The sequence below is a fragment of the Diabrotica virgifera genome, chromosome 7, assembly GCF_917563875.1.
Source record: "Diabrotica virgifera virgifera chromosome 7, PGI_DIABVI_V3a".
NCBI classification, from domain to species: domain Eukaryota; kingdom Metazoa; phylum Arthropoda; class Insecta; order Coleoptera; family Chrysomelidae; genus Diabrotica; species Diabrotica virgifera.
Window position 1 is genome coordinate 190,010,032 of NC_065449.1, and position 14,154 is coordinate 190,024,185.

General features: G+C 31.8%; 1 protein-coding gene across 1 annotated transcript in view; it reads left to right on the forward strand.

Annotated features, from left to right (window-relative positions):
• Nucleotides 1-14,154, forward strand: part of LOC114326347 (dual oxidase) — a 276,211-nt gene that overhangs the window by 17,317 nt on the left and 244,740 nt on the right. The gene's annotated exons all lie outside the window — the stretch shown is intronic.

Sequence of the window (14,154 nt, forward strand, 5' to 3'; positions counted from 1 at the left end):
AATGTTTACATATCCACACCAGTGTGAATTTTACTACACGTAATTTGCCGTGTAAAGACAGAAAAAGTAGGGATACACGTAAAATATTTGCGAATTATGTACCCATAGCCTTAATACCAATCTTAAACAGCTTGATATTATAATATTATTATTTATTCTGTAATTAACAAAACTAGTAAGTATAAAATATATGACTTTTTCAAAACACCAACATTAAAAACTTACTTTGCTTTAAATACTTTGCTTTTTAGATGTTTTTTTATAATTAATTAAAAATTTTTAAAAGAACAGAACTACATAAAAGTGTAGCTTGGAGGTATTCACATATATACTATGCTTTGTGTTTAAACCAGGAGTAGTAAAATAAAAAGACAGATTCACACCCAAGAAAGTCAATAGAAAAATCACCATATACATTCTTTTTTGATTGATCATATCGGCCTTCGACGGTAATCCATCAACATTATATTATACTAATACGTCGCTAAAGAGTTCTAAAAACCACTGTTTTTTTTTATATAAAAGCAGACTAGAAATCTAAAAATTAAAATAACACTTTGATATAACTTAATTACCCTTGAAATGCCAATTATGTCAAAATTTCATAAATGTCATTAGTGTCAAAATTTAACGACAACTGCTTTAAAAGCGACAAAATTTTAAAATAATTTTGAAATAGGTAATTTTTTAGGATATAATATAAAAGGGTTTTAAGAAAAATTATTAATGAAAAATATATTTAGCGACCCACAAAACACCGAAGTAATGGATATTGACTGATTTTGAATGAATATAACATAAAACTGCAGGCGACGAATTCCACCCTAGTCACCAGGTACTTTGGAGACCATCGGCGACATGAAATTCGTACTCAGAGACCTCAAAAACCCCCGAGGAATGGTTATTGACTGGTTTTGAATGGTTACAACATAAAACTCCAGACGACGAGTTTCACCCTGGGCACCAGGTAACTTAGAGACCATCGCCGACATGAAATTCGTACTAAGCGACCCCCAAAACCCCCAGATTAATGGTTTTTCACTGATTTTGAATAATTATGACATAAAACTCCAGGCGACGAGTTGCACCCTGGGAACCAGGTGCCTTTAAGACCACCGCCAACATTAAATTGTGTTTACGAGACTCCAAAAACCCCCCGAGTAATGGTTATTGACTGATTTTGAATGGTTCTAACATAAAACGCTAGGCAACGAGTTCCAACCCTTGGCACCAGGTACCTTGGGCACCATCGCCGACATGAAATTCGTACTCAGGGACCCTCAAAACCATCAGGGTAATAGTTTTTGACTAATTTTGAATAATTATAACTAAAAACTCCTGGCGACTAGTTCCACTTTAGGCACCAGGTATCTTGGAGACCACCGCCGACATTAAATTCGTATTCAGTAACCCCCAAAACCCCCAGGGTAATAGTTTTTGGCTGATTTTGGATAATTATAACTAAAAACTCTAGGCGACGAGTTCCACCCTGGGCACCAGGTATCTTGGATGCCATCGCCAACATTAAATTCGTGGCCGGCGACCCCAAAAACCCCCGGCTAATGGATATTGACTGATTTTTAATGATTATAACATAGAACTCTAGGCGACGAGTTCCACCGGCACCAGGTACCTTGGATCCCCAAAACCCCCGAGTATAAAAGTTCAACTCATTTCCGTCAATATTTCCCAAGCTCTAAATTTTTCATTTTCACCTCTTCGAGATGCACTTTTAAAATGCATTTTCTTATGCACAAAATTTTTTGCCCTAGATGAATTTAGTTCACAAAGTTGCCTGACACTCTCTCTAATCGAATGCAAAAAGTTCCATGACGATTCATCTTACTGCACAAAATTCCTAGGTTTTGGGCTTTTTAGTGCTTCGTTGCTTCGTCAATCGCTCGTTTAGGAACATGATAAATAAACAAATAATACTGTAACAATAAAACTATCGGTTCGTTTATAAGAATATATTTATACAACTTTACAGATCGAATTTATCTTATAGGTACTCCAACATAAGGGGAAGGCGGCCAAATTTCGGCTCCAATTCTTTTTAAATGCATTCATTTTTTAATCCTGAGAATCTGAGAAAACTAAAAGATATTTTTGAAAAATTTAAACGCAGAATGAAAGATTACGCTATTACCAAGGGCCAAAAGTCCCTGAAAACTTTTATAATGTCTCTTTTAAAAAGTTACAGGGATAAAAAAGAGAAAATTTAGTGTAATTTTTAATTTTAAATATCTCATTCAAAATAAACTTTTTGTTTATTTTAAGAGACTTTCGGCCCTCGGCAATAATGGAATCTTTCATTCTGCGTTTAAATTTTTCAAAAATATTTATTAGTTTTCTCAGGATTCGAAAAAAATGGGTGCCCTTAATAAATATCAGCGGGCTTATATAATACAAAAATACCAGAATGTTCCAGAAAAACGGATTCGTCCATCTCTAGTAATCGCGTGACCTTGGATCTATCAACAGTCAACGCGCAATGCCGAGAAACTTCTGGTGATATCGAAGAAATCTACGAGGTGCAACCGTTATGTGAGTTCGGTCGGAATTAACTCTTTCACTACAATACTGTAATTCCTTATTTCTTCTAACATAATACATATTGTTAGCTCTACTAGATACAGTTATGCATCACTATACAGCAACAGTTTTATACAGCAATATCTAAAAAATCAAAAGTCTGCGGGACGGTAATATCGACGCAGTAGTGATGAAGCATGCAGATACAAAATATTTAACATTGTTAATGTCAAAGGAGTCTTGATATATATATTTTCACTGCGATCTGAAAGAGATGTTGATCTGAATCTGTACATACTATTAGCCACTATAAAATATACAACTATACATGTATAGCTATGTACTTTCTTTGGGACAGGATGGTGCAATTGCTATTTTGACAGGGTATTTTTTAAAATTAAAAATAATTATTCTAAAAAAGAACGATTTTTTTGGTGAGATTTTCTACCTGCTAGGTGGTCAAAAAATTTACGCGTGCATGTGAATAAAAAGCGTAATAGGTAAACTGCAGTATGAGAAACAGTGTGTATCAATGGCTGTAGTGTATATCGTCATCGATCGTAGCGATTCCATTCGCTCGAGCAAAGTCCCGTGACCTGACGATACCCTCTTAAAAAAATGTCTAAAAATTGTGATCCATCTACTTTGCCTCCGTGCAAAGCCGAATTGACATAACATTCTGCTAAGAACTCATTGTATCACGAGCATTTGGCGAAACGCATATTTGCAAGTCCTCAGTTCTTTAACACCTAACGGAAATGGATGGATACTAAATATGGATAAATTGGATTTTAATTGGTTTGAGGGAGATTGTTTGCCGCAATCAGTTTATGATGAGATAGTTCATCAGCTAACCAAAGAGAATTTCAGAAATATTGCTGAAGGTAAGCTTACATGTTCTTTTAACTGAAATCTTTTTTTTTTAGTTAATTAACTCTTCTGCTTCTTCGTGTGCCTCATCATTTCAGGACAATGGTGATCATCACGGCCCATTTTATTCTGTCTGCAGCGATTCTGAAGAGTTCTATTGTTGTTTTTACTTTCCACTACTTTAAATTTTTTAACCAGGGTATGCATCGTCTTCCCGGTTCTCTTTTTCTTGCACTTTTCCTTGCATCATTCTTTGCATCACGTTTTTTATTTTTTAGTATGTGACCAAAGTAGCTCATTTTTCTTTCATTGATCGTGTTGAATATTTCTTTTGCCTTTTTCATCTTTCTTAATGTTTCCGTGTTTGTTACGTGTTGTGTCCATGATATTTTTTACATTCTTCGATAACACCACATCTCAAAAATGCCAAGTCTTTTTTCAGATGCGCCCGTGATTGTCCATACTTCGACTCCGTATCAAAGGACAGAGAGTACGTAGCAACTCAATTAATTAATTACTAATTAATTTTTAATTAATTCTAAACACATATTACAACTATTTACAGATCATAATATAGAAGAAGAATCTGAGTCTCGAGGGGAGTCTGACAAAGAAGAAGAAAATGAATATTTGAGCTCAGATGAAGATTTTGAAGAAGAAGTACAAGATTCGGACACAAGAGAATTAATTTAGTTTATATTTTTATACTTTCCTACCTATATATTTATAATAATAAATTTATCTTTTTATATCATATTTGCAAAATCTATTGTATAGTACGTAATATTTTCCTTTAATTAATAAAAAGTTACTTAAAAATCTAAAATATATAATAATTACTCCAACATTTTGAGGCACAACAAAATGGGTATCGCCAGGTCACGTGATTTTGCTCGAGCAAACGGATTCGCTGCGATAGAGGACGCAAACAGCTATCGGTAAACGCTCTTTCTCATACTGCTGCTTACCTGTTGATCACCTGGCACTTAGAAAATTTGACCAAAAAAATTCTGTTTTTTTTAGAATAGTTATTTTTAATGTTGTTCTGAAGCTATTTCCTTGTGGCATTTTTAGAATTAACTATTTAGATGGGAAATAAGCCACAATTAAATTGAAAAAAATATTTTTATTAACGTTTCCACTCTCAAATCGGGTGTCATTGTCAAAATACAAAATACTACTAAATTAAACAAAAATGTTGTTGCTTAGTAAAAAATTCTTCTAATAATTTATTTAATCTGACTCATTTATATCGGCAATTCAGACATAATATATTATACATTTTAAAGTATATGACTTTAAAATGATATTGTCAATATTTATGAGTTGCGTTCCTGGGACGACTTTACTAAAAGATAGTTCATTAAATTACATGAAATCAACCCCAACTCAAGAATATCCGTCACAAAAAAATTATAGCATGTGATCTGTCTTTAAAAAGACAACCACATGCAACGGTAATTCCATAGTAAATCACGAGGGAAAACCAGGAAAAAACCTCGTGATACTATCCCGACATCGTAAGTATTTGGTCTTACATTTAGTTTACTCTCAAAACTAATACCAAATTCTGACATTAATATATAATATATAGGTTGTTTAATTATAAATAATATTAATAATACATAGATATACAGGGTGTAACAAAAATACAGGTCAAATTAAATCACATATTCTGGGACCAAAAATAGTTCGAATGAACCTAACTTACCTTAGTACAAATATGCATATAAAAAAGTTATAGCCCTTTGAAGTTACAAAATGAAAATCGATTTTTTTCGAATATATCGAAAACTATTAGAGATTTTTTATTGAAAATGGATATGTGGCATTCTTATGGCAGGGGCATCTTAAAGAAAAATTATAGTGAAATTTGTGCACCCCATAAAATTTTATGGGGGTTTTGTTCCCTTAAACCCCCCCCCCCCAAACTTTTGTGTACGTCTCAATTAAATTATTATTGTGGTACCATTAGTTAAATTTAATATTCTTAAAACTTTTTGCCTCCTAGTATTTTTTCGATAAGGCAGTTTTTATCGAGTTGAGGCTTATTTTTTAATATGTTTACATACAAATTTTATGGGGGTTTTGTTCTTTTAACCCCCCAAATGTTTGTGTACGTTCCAATTAAAATATTGCTGCGGTACCATTAGTTAAACACAGTGTTTTTAAAACTTTTTTGCCTCCTTGTATTTTTTTGAGAAGGCACCTTTTATCGAGATATGGCTTCTTTTTTAATACGGTTCAAGATATACCTAAAAATGTAAATCATACATAAATTTTCATATTATTACAAAGTCTCCATAGTCGTACTTAACCATATACAAATATGTGGTGGATTTGACAAATATTCAAAATATCTCGATAAAACTGACTTTTCAAAAAAGTACTAAGAGCCAAAAAAGTTTTAAAAATACATAATGTGTTTAAGTAATGGTACTACAATAATAATTTAATTGGAACGTACACAAAAGTTTGTGGGGCTTTAAAGGAACTAAACCCCCATAAAATTTTTATAGGGTGTCCAAATTTCACTATAATTTTTTCTCAAGATGCTACTGTCATAAGAATGCCATATGTCCATTTTCAATAAAAAATCTTTAATACTTTTCGATATATTGGAAAAAGTCGATTTTCATTTTGTAACTTCAAAGGGTTGTAACTTTTGTTATATGCACATTTGTACTAAGGTAAGTTAGGTTCAATCAAACTATTTTTGATCTCAGAATATGTGAATAAATTTATGACCTGTATTTTTGTTACACCCTGTATAAGTAATACTAAAATATAAAATATATACTAACTAGATATGTTATTGACTTACGAATTGTGGTATTTTATTTCTATTGACTTCCTCTTTCAGTATGAGTAACCACATCCTACTGCATTCTACCAAGGAATTTGCGACACAATTGGTTTCATTTAGCATAATTAGAGCCGCTTCTTTGATTTTTCTCTTTTTACTATCTGTTTCTTTCAGGACTATACTTGAATCTCTCCATAGAACTCTATGTTCATTATCCCATGCGTGTTGACATATTTGAGATTTATCAAATTCTCTATTTTAATATAAGACTGATGTTCACTTATTCTAACGTTTAATGGTCTTGATGTTTCACCTAAATAAAATTGTTCGCCTTCACAAGGTATTTTATAAATACAGTTCTTTGTTCTTTATTGTTCATTGTTAGGTTTAGTTTTACATAGAATAGATCTCAATGTGTTTGTTGTTTTGAATGTTGTTGGAATGTTGAATTTATTTCCAATTGTTTTAAGTTTCTCGGATAGTCCTTTTATATACGGTATTGATATTTTCCTCGTATTCTTTCTTGTGAATGTTGTAGGATCCCGTTCTACGTTGTTATGTTCCATTCGATCCAATCTTGACAATTCCTTATTTATAAACGATAAAGGATAAGCATTTTTTAATAAAATAGATGTTAACAATGGTTTTTCTTCTAAAAATGAATTTTCGTCAGAACAAGTAATTTTGGCTCCGTCATATAAGGATTTAATGATTCGCTTTTTAACGTTAATGTTGTGATTTGATTTGTAATTGAGATATCTGTTGGTGTGTGTTGGTTTTCTATACACTTGAGTCTCATATCTAGTATACTTTTTTGAGACTAAAACATCGAGGAAAGGCAGGGTGTTATTATATTCCTTTTCCATTGTAAATTTTATTGTCTCTTCTTGATCGTTTATAATATTTAAGAATGTATCCAACAATTCTGATCTATGAGGCCATATTGAAAACACATCATCTACATATCTCCACCATACTGTGGGTTTTAATTTTTGTTTAGAAATGATATTAGTTTCGAAATCCTCCATAAACAACATATATTATATATTAAAGTCAGAATTTGGTATTAGTTTTGAGAGTAAACTAAATGTACCTAAGACAAAATACTTACGACGTCGGGATAGTATCAAGAGGTTTTTTCCTGTTTTTTCCTCGTGATTTACTATGGAATCTCTAACGAGAGAATTTTACTGTCACCGTTGCATTTGGTTGTCTTTTTAAAGACAGATCACATGCTATGATTTTTTTTGTGGCGGGTATTCTTGAGTTGAGGTTGATTTCATGTAATCGAATGAACTATCTTTCAGTAAAGTCATCCCAGGAACGCAACTTATAAATATTGGCAATATCATTTTAAAGTCTTCTACTTTAAAATGTATAATACATGTCTGAATTGCCGATATAAATGAGTCAGATTAAATAAATTATTAGAAGAATGTTTTACTAAGCAACAACATTTTTGTTAAATTTAGTAGTATTTTGAATTTTGACAACGACACCCCATTTGGGTGTCGACATTTTTGGGTATTTTTAATATTAAAAATACCCTGTCAAAATAACAATTGCACCTTCCTGTTCCTGTTCCGAAAGAAAGTAAATAGCTATGCATGTATAGTTGTATATTTTATACTGGTTAATAGTACGTACATATTCAGATGCAATTTTCTGAAGTTCAGATGCACCCCCTGAAAATAATCCTGCAATCTTCTTGCAGAGTTAAAATATCTCTCAAATCGATTTGCCTGTTTATTTTCTTTATATTTGAATATTCAAATTTACTTTAAAGTCACGTCAATGATATTTTTGTAATAACAATAATTGCTTTTAAAATTATTTTTACTCTTTTTTAAATTAGGGGTGGGGGATTTTTCGGGAAAATAACCGCTACCGCTACCCGCTAACCGCTATTAATGAAAATTAATTAAAAAAAAAACTAAATTTATGATAATTGCGAAATCAAAGAATATGAGAGCTAATCTTGTTATAGACAGTCAAGCAAAAGAGATTAAATGCAGAATAGAAATTGCTAGATCGTCTTTAATAAAATGCGCAAACTCTTTTGCAATCGTGATATCAACATATACGAATGCTGCGGTGTTATGTCTTTTCCACCCTGTTATATGGAGTTGAGGCTTGGACACTAAAACAGTCGACCCTAAAAAACATCGAAGCATTCGAGATGTGGTGCTATAGGCGCATTCTCAAAACTTTAGACTCCAAACTTTAAACAAAAGATGCGAAATTATAAATGAGATAAAAACTAGAAAGATGGAATACTTGGGGCACATTATGAGGGGTGAAAGTATGAACTTTTAAGAAATATCATGCAGTGCAAAATTATGGACAAAAGAAGTGTGGGAAGAAGAAAAATATCGTGGCTTCGAATTCTACGTGAATGGTTCGGGTGTATTCGATTGAACTTTTTAGGCGCGCTGCTAACAAAGTGTACACTCCGGTAGGAGTGGCACGCGAAGAAGAAGAACCGCTACCCTCCAGCCAGACCGGCATTTTTGTACTAGGCTATCATGGAAGAGTTACTTGGAAAAATTTTTAGATTGCCTAAAATGCCTACTCAAAAATGTCTAACAGCTCTCATGCTAAAAACATACAGGGTGAGTTTTTAGTGCGGGATCGGTCGATAACTCTATTATAGTATAAAATATCGAGAAAAGTTATTTAAAAAAAATGTAGGCAATGATATTATCTACGCTTGGAAAATATGTCCATTTCTACAGGGTGATCAGTAACTGCGTGGTATATCAAACATATAATTTGTTAAATGGGACACCCTATATATTTTTTCATATTTATATTCCCCTCATAATTCTTGTTCATATAATATGTGGTTTTGCATTACTATACAGAGTATTTAACAAGTTATGACCATTTTTATTTCGAAATCACTATGAGATTAGCACCCTGTATATAAAGAAGTAATTCGTAGACAATAATTTGTTTTATGTAATAAGATAAAAAATATACTGTAGTTTTTAAATTAAGTCCAATTCACATTATTGACGAATATTTGTATACAGGGTGAACTACAAAACCAAATTACGATTTTCTCTATTTTTTTAAATGGATCACCCTATATTTTATTTTTCAACATTATTGTATTTAATATACTCTTTCATTTTCATATAGCATTCCCTATATCTAAACTTATTACTTTCCGAGATATTTTTAGTTTTCTTCAAATTTCGGGAATACATTCAATTTTTTCTGGTAGAAATAAGTTAGTATTGAGTGATAATTAAACAAACTTATTTTTATTAGATAAATAACTAACACAAAATATAAACCATAGCAATATGCAGTGAATATACTAATAAATGTGATATTAAGAAATTATCATATTTCCGTAATATAAAAGAATCGTAAAATTCCTACAAAAAAAACTTTCTATTGTATATGATAATATAACAAGATACTTTTTATTAAATAAATAACTTACATGAAACATAAATCAAAACAATATAGCACTGATGTAACAGTTTTTAGATTAGTATATCAACAGCATTCTAAGCCAAGAATTTTTTAGTAGAACATTCATTTTTATTAGCACTTTTAAACTACAAAACCAAATTACGATTTTCTCAATTTTTTTTAATAGATCACCCTATATTTTATTTTTTTTTGAAATATTGTATTTATGATACTCTTTCATTTTTATATAGCATCTCCTATACCTAAACTTATTAGTTTCTGAGATATTTTTAGTTTTCTTCATTTGCCGGGAATACATTCAATTCTTATAAATATAATAATAACTTAACAAATAAGTATTATGCAATAATATAACAAATATTTTCATTCGATAAATAACTAACAAAAAATAATAAACCATAACAAAATTTAATGAATGTACCAATTAATGTGATGTTAAGGATATAAGTCTAAAGTAAATGTTGAAAATGACCACTTTCAACGTCTATGCAATTTTGTAACCGATATTCAAATGACCGAGCCACATTTCTAACATTTTTGTAAGTCAATATTATTAAAAGCTTCTTTTATTCTATTTTTCATATAATCAAGCGTTGTTGGATGCTTCTGGTATACAAGGTTTCTTATATAGCCCCACTTGAAAAAAATCAATTTTGGAAGAACTGGAGCACCGTCGTATAAAAACCTGAACCGTCAAAAAATGTGGACCAATCACATAATCTCTAACAATATCACCTTAAACATTTATAGATCACCTAATTTGAGTGTTAACAAAGTAGGGATTTCTTGATGCATATTAATGAAATTTAATATGAAAATTATATTATTAATAACTGCGGGTCACAATCTGCAATTAGGAATGTGTTACTAAAAACTTCTTGGCTTAGAATGCTGTTGATATAATAATCTAAAAACTATTAAATTAGTTGTATATTGTTTTGATTTATATTTGTGTGAGTTGTTTATTAAATAAAAATAATCTTGTAATTTTATTATACACAAGATACCTAGGTATATTTTTTTGTAGGAATTGTATGATTCTTGAATATTAGGGAAATATGATAATTCCTTAATATCACATCTATTGATACATTCATTGCCTATTGCTATGGTTTATATTTTGTGTTAGTTATTTATTGAATAAAAATAATTTTGTTTAATTATCATTCAATACCAACTTATTTCTACTAGAAAAATTGAATGTATTCCCGAAAGTTGAAGAAAACTAAAAATATCTCCGAAAGTAATAAGTTTAGATATAGGGAATGCTATATAAAAATGAAAGAGTATAATAAATACAATATTTTTGAAAAATAAAATATAGGGTGATCCATTTAAAAAAATAGAGAAAATCGTAATTTGGTTTTGTAGTTCACCCTGTATACAAACATTCGTCAATGATTTCAATTGGACTTAATTTAAAAACTACAGTATATTGTTTATCTTACTACATAAAACAAATTATTGTCTATGAATTACTTCTTCATATACAGGGTGTTAATCTCATAGGGATTTCGAAATAAAAATGGTCATAACTTTTTAAATACTCTGTATAATAATGCAAAACCCTATATTATATGAACAAGAATTATGAGGGGAATATAAATATGAAAAAATAGATAGGGTGTCCCATTTAAAAAATTATATGTTTGATATTCCACGCTGTTATTGATCACCCTGTAGAAATGGACATATTTTCCAAGCGTGGAGAATATCATTGCCTACATTTTTTCTAAATAACTTTTTTCGATATTCTATACCGTAATGGAATTATTGACCGATCCCGCACTAAAAACTCACCCTGTATATCAAACAAATGAACGGGATATTATGGGATCGTACGGGATAGGATAATTGAATACAGTAAACTGATAGATTCTGTTTATTGATCGAATTTATTTAAGAGACAAAAAGAGGTATTTGTATCTAAAGGAGGTCACTTCTATCCTCCTCTAGGACCATACTTACAAACTTTGGGTCAAAATGTTCACTTACAAAGTGAGTGCACGTATGGTTATGTGTCAGGTCAGCTAAACAAACGGTTCTTTTGGTGTGAACGTAACCACTTGTACCGCATATTTCTTGTATATTGCGTTGTTGAAAGCCTTTACGGAAATCTATCAAGCAGTTGCAATACCACGGATTTCCCACTATGGCGATTTTCTTTAAAGAGGGTAAAGAGTCCAGCACATTCGAGTCCATGAACGTGATTAGATTGTGATCAATAGCGAGATATTGCAGACTGCTATGCATTTTACGTGGAATATCGAATTCGTCGAGTTCTGCTAAGTTATTGTGACTTAAAATGAGCGTTTTCAGTTTCTCCATTAAGAGAAAAGTGTCACCAATACAACAGATTTTGTTGAAGGCCAAGTTCAAATCTTCTATATTAATCAGTGAATCGAAGAACTCTGACTTGATGCGTGTAAGTAAGTTGTTAGACATCGATACGCTTTTGACAGGTTTCGGGTTATTTATTAACTTACCCATACTGATGTTTTTAAACTTATTTCCGTCAAGATTTAAATACGTAAGACTTTTCAAATTATATAATGCATTATCCACCATTTCTTCGAAAAGATTATTTTCCAAATTCAAGTATTTGATATTAATACCTTCAGTTATACTGTAGGCGTCGAAGCTTTTCAGTTTGTTGTTGTTTAAGAAAAGATGAGTCAATGCAGTCAAATGGCCAAAGGCGAAATCATCGATGATGGAAATGTTGTTCTCTGGCAAATATAACTCGCGCAATGTGGTACTACTTCTAAATGTGCCTTCAACCAAACGCCGTGCATCTGTCTTCGTGATTTTTATTACTTGGATACTCTGTAACTTATCAAATAGTTCGTGGACTATGTCAACCCTGCTAAAATTATCGCTGCATTCAAAGTAACGAAGCGTTTTATATTCAAAAGAGTAATGACTTGTCTGTCCGGCGCGCAGTATAGCACAATCGGTACACTTAACAACATTACATTTGGTCTCCTGACAAGATGAATCTGGGTTTTCTGATGAATCTGGAATCTGGAATGGATCTGGGATTTCTGAAAGTACTTCGTCGACAATGGCTACCACAAAAAATATAATTACTCCGTTTTTGAACCGCATTATTAATAGTACTGTTATACACTAGACTGTTAACGTATTTTTAGCAAATTCAATAGAACATAAAAATTATCTTGCTCATAATAGTTTTAATTAGAAATAAATTTGTAGGCGACATTTATTAAATTTAGTGTTATCTTTATATGGAATTGCGCCACAATAGGGAACTTGCATAAATTTTTAAATATTACAATAATATTAAAAAACTATAATGAGGTAACATGATCTTAAAACGCTTGCATGCAAAAAAAAAACAAATATTTTTAACCCATACGCTTATTACGAGGCTTTGAAAATGCTATAAAATTCAAATTTCTTAGGAGGCGACTGAACGTCCTTCTATTGGTCTGACGTCACGGACCACGAATAACCGGGCTACTAGTCCACAACAATGGGATTAGACTGATTAGATTAGAGTATGACGGGAATTATACAATTATACGGGTATATTACATTTTCGTTTATATAAAACTTTTCGTTTATAAATTCGCAAAGTCTGTTCGTTCGTTCGTTCTTGCGTCGCCGCTACTGCAATACTTAGAGCCTATTTACCGATGGATGCTCACGTAGTTTTGTCTTCTGACTCCAAATCTGAAAACGGCATTTCGATATCTCTAACCATCTTCGAGATAACCGACCTCAAAGTAAAAATGTGACGTCACAATCCTTCAAATATTTCTTTTCTGCCGACACAACTAAACGTCATGTCACCTCAAATCGTTGCTAGTAGGCTAGTTTTAATCTGAATTTGTTAAAAATTGTGGTACCAGGGGAGTTTATCCATATGACCTACAACTTTACAGTAAAATGAATTATTTCGATTTTTCCCCTGCCATTCTTGCTTCCACCGATTCCAGATGGATTGCTTGATGTCTGGTAGAAAGTTGGAACAGTGAAGAGTGATACCAGCAGCTACATTTAAGGTTCTACCTATATTAGCTAGTTTATCAGCCACCACGTTCCCTTTAATGTTCGAGTGTCCTGGAATCCATGCCAGGTTAATATTAACGTTCTTTTCTTTCGCTTAAATGATGCCTCTCTTGGTCATGAACGATGAGTGTTCCGTTTCCATAGAGTAAGTTGATCTGCCTATTTTCTGTATGGCACTTTTCTAGTCCAAGCAGATGATAGCTTGTTTAATCCCATTTTCAAAATAATTTGGATGGCATGGTTACTTGCGACAATCTCAGCCGTACATATTTGGGTATACTTAGGTGGTTTACTGGTATAAGAATAGTTGATTTCTGGGCTAAAGACACCAAAGCCTGCTGATCCTTCACCATCAACCGAGCCATCCATGAAGAACTTGGAGTGATTAGGTTTATTTAGAATTATTTTTTGGAGTTGAACTGATCAAGTTCATCTGAATGATTAGATTGGATATTTATGAT